The following is a 3,692-nucleotide window of genomic DNA, read 5'->3' as shown; positions in this document are numbered from 1 at the left end:
AACAGGTCACGCAAAACAGATGGTATCAAACTAGTGGTCAAGGAGTAACTCTTAAAAAAAAGGCAACTCTTATCCAGGATTAATTTAATTTTAAAAACAAATACAAACTATTGATTCATTCTTCTCAACTTGACAGTCTACCTGTAGTAAAACAGTCAGATAAAAACATACATCTTTACAACTGGTTGTCCCAAGTTTTTTAAAAAAAACTATTTCACAGAAAGGAAAGAAATAATATGAAAACTGCTCAAGAAATACACTAACAAACAGAAATATATGGGGAAAGATGAACATGTAGTTTGGACTTAACTCAAGAAACTTAGAGAAGACTGGCCTACAGAGGAAAATGTGCATCCTGGAAAGACAGGTGTGAAGATTTTAGAGCAGCAATTTATATGACTTGAATCTCCCCTAATTCCTGAATTAAAACGACATCTTGCAGTACTTGTGCTTCATGGCTCAGACACCTGTCTCACTTGGCTCTATTCCTTTCTTCCTTCTGCCCTTTACTTAAATGAGTCCAAATAACTTGGGAATATAGCATTAGAAGAAAAGTAAAATAACCACACACAATAATCCTCTTTCAGTGGTTACTTTAGATTTTTGTTACTAGAAAATTCTTGAAGAAAATTTAAATATAAGTTTGTGGCTTTGCTGAATCAAGTCCCTCAGTTAATATTTAGAAAACACCCTCAGTTTGGGCTAATAGCATTGTTGATGGTACCTAATACAGAAGGATAGCTGAAAAAAGTCTCGGTCTCAAAACTCATGTTAAATCAGTATCATCAGGGTTGAAAGGGAAAAGGGGGAGTCTAAAATCACAAGAAGTGCAGATGCATTTAAGACCTCTGTCCTTCTGGATCCATGCTTCCTTCAGGGTCTTCATCATTATAAAGGTTCTCTGCCATTTGCTACACTTGCATGATATTGTCTTCTGACACAGAACCGATCCTCCAAGGTTCATTGGGATTTCAGAAGAAATCAGATATCTTGGCAGTGTGACCACCATGAATAAACAACGACTCCAGTGGCCCATCTTCTGCATCTTCTAGAGATTGTTCCTCTCCAATTTTACTTAAATCCCAGACATTCATTCTGCGATCAGTACCACTGGAAACCAAAATAGTCTCATTGTGCGGTGACCATTGAACCTGGAATATTTCATCCTTATGTGATTCAAAGGAATGCAATTTAAGTTTCAGATTTCTCAGATCCCACAAGGCAACAGTCTTATCAGCTCATCCTGTGGCAAGAATGAACTCACTATAAGGACTGATTGAAAGAGAGGCAGTTCACTTCAGCAGTGTGAGCATCAAATGAGTGGCTTGTTTTGGAAGCATTGTTTGAACGAATATCCCAAATCATGAGTTTCTGATCATCAGTAACTGATCCAAACAGAGACTCATGAAGTAGATGCCAGGAAATATCTTCCACTACTGCTGTATGCCCAGTAAAAATGGTCTTCACGTCCACAACTTTTCCTTCCTTTGGAACAGCACTGATGTCCCATAAGCAGATGGTATGGTCATCTGAAGCACTAAGTGCCCACTGATATTTGGGTTCCAAGAAAGCCCATAGCCTTCCTCCTGATGTCCACAGAGATGCAAGTCTGGGTTGCACTCTTCATAAGGATCTGGTTTAGAAGGATGTTTTGTATAGTCAAAAACAAGAACATTGCTGGATGGAGTCTTTGTTGCAATAATGCAAGGGTTCTGCGGCATATAATGTGCCCTGTTTACTTTTCCTTCATGGTTCGTCTTGATTTCTATTTCAATTTTTCCACTAACAGAGCCAAAATCTTCAAATTCTCCTTTCTCACTGTCATAGTGTGAAGCATCAAACTGAGCATCATCATCAGGGAGCTGCACACTGGCCCTCACATGGTGGTTTTGTTCATCTGATGTGTGTGTCCCCAGGACAAATCGATGAATGCTGAAATCTTTCCCTTCTGGTCTGGTTACATCTGGAAGCCCCTATGCAGTTAAGCTAGGCCACTCCACAGCATGGGTCATCACCAAACCATAAAGAAAAAAGGTGTTCTTTTTCCATATTTTGTACTCTTCATTGATCACATGTTCCTCTACTGCATCATCAAAGGCTGCCTCCTTGTCGGACATGGATGGCAGGCGAGCCATGCAGCAGGGTCGGGGGCAGTCTACAGGTGCCACTTATTGTTCTGAAAGTCCTATGAAAAATGTAGTCAAACACATGACATGGATTTTCAGTGCACAGAATTTGCCTCATTTGCTTCTAATCGTAGCATACAAGGCAATATAAATGATGGATCACTCAGCTCTAAACTGTTGCCTCAACATTTCTGCTTCAGGATGTCTGTCTTTATCTTTCCTCCTTCAAAAAAATTATATTGAAATGACATTTTTAAAAAATCCTCAGCAATTCTGTCAATCTAGGGACTATGTCATCACCACAATAGAACAGAAAGGTGTTTCTGATGAGAATGAACTGATAAAAAAAAGAAAAGATAGAAGAGCGGAATCACGAAATAACAGTAAGTTCAAAAAATGAGTCCTAGTGACTTATGGTTCTCCTTATTGGCTATGCCAGTCTCCTTCTTCCAGAAGCTGACTCTGAGCAACTGCTTTTCACAAGTAGAGCCCTTTACAAATGGCTGTCTGGGACTGGAGGAACAGGACTGTGCTCCAGGTGACCTAACACAGCCCAAAAGGATGCACAGCTCCTGAACACTGAAGATATGGAGCAAGCACTCCCTAAAAGAAAGCCAACCTGGCCATGTCTTTGCTGCATGTGTGCACACACACAGTCAGGTCTCAATGTCTGAATCTGTACTCTCTTCCAAGACAACATAAATTCTCATATGAACACTAAAATATTTTCCTCTTGCCTATGGCAATATAAAATATCAACCACAGCTATAATAGACAATGAATATTCAGCAAACATCTGAGGAAAGTAAACAACATGAAGGAAAGCTAATAAAATCTATAAATAAAAGAACCAATGCCCCAAGTGACCAAGGAGCATTTGAAAATAAGCATAAGTAGAAACTTCTAGAAGACACAAAATAACAACTCATCCATTAACAATGAAGCTGCTAAGAGAAAAATTACTAAAAGAATCAATAAATGGGATAAACAAAAAATAAAATGCAGCTGCAAAACAATCATATATATTACCTTCAAAAGCAATATAATTAAGTAAAGAAATAAAAGCTAAATGATCAAAAGTATGAGAGAAGAGTTAAGAGACAGGCATAGTTATAGATCTAAGAATTCCAACAGCCATTGACCAAGTGCTTCAGTGCAGAAGCACGGAAGCAGGGGGATGGGGGAGAATAGAGAGAAATAAACAGAAAAAAATTGCACTAAAATGCCCTATTGTTCCAAAAATACTTCAGTTTATAGCCTCAACAATTCTGGTCAATAAAGCAAATCAAATTTATCCCAAAATTGTTATAAAAGAGTAAAAGACTAAGACAGTTTGACAGATAAACAAAATAAGAGGGCTTGCCATCTCAGATAGCAAGATATAATGAGCTGGAGTAATTAAGGCAGTGTGGTGTAGGACAGAGGAAGAACAATCATGCAGTGGAACCTAGCAGAGAGCCCAGAAACAGAGGGATGCCTTTGGGAAAACTTGGTACATAACTAAAGCGGTAACAATCAGTGAAGAAGGAATGGACTGCTCAACAAATGGTGCTGGGACTACTGATT

At 38.7% G+C, this 3,692-nt stretch overlaps 1 pseudogene; it reads right to left on the bottom strand.

Moving 5' to 3' along the window:
- Positions 1-839: 839 nt before the first annotated feature.
- Positions 840-2,117, bottom strand: LOC123806899 (annotated as a pseudogene).
- Between the last annotated feature and the right edge of the window lie 1,575 nt (positions 2,118-3,692).

This window comes from Phyllostomus hastatus, unplaced genomic scaffold (assembly GCF_019186645.2).
Source record: "Phyllostomus hastatus isolate PE091 unplaced genomic scaffold, TTU_PhHast_1.1 phas_scaffold_39, whole genome shotgun sequence".
Classification (NCBI taxonomy): Eukaryota; Metazoa; Chordata; class Mammalia; order Chiroptera; family Phyllostomidae; genus Phyllostomus; species Phyllostomus hastatus.
This window is presented reverse-complemented; position numbering and strand designations above follow the sequence as displayed.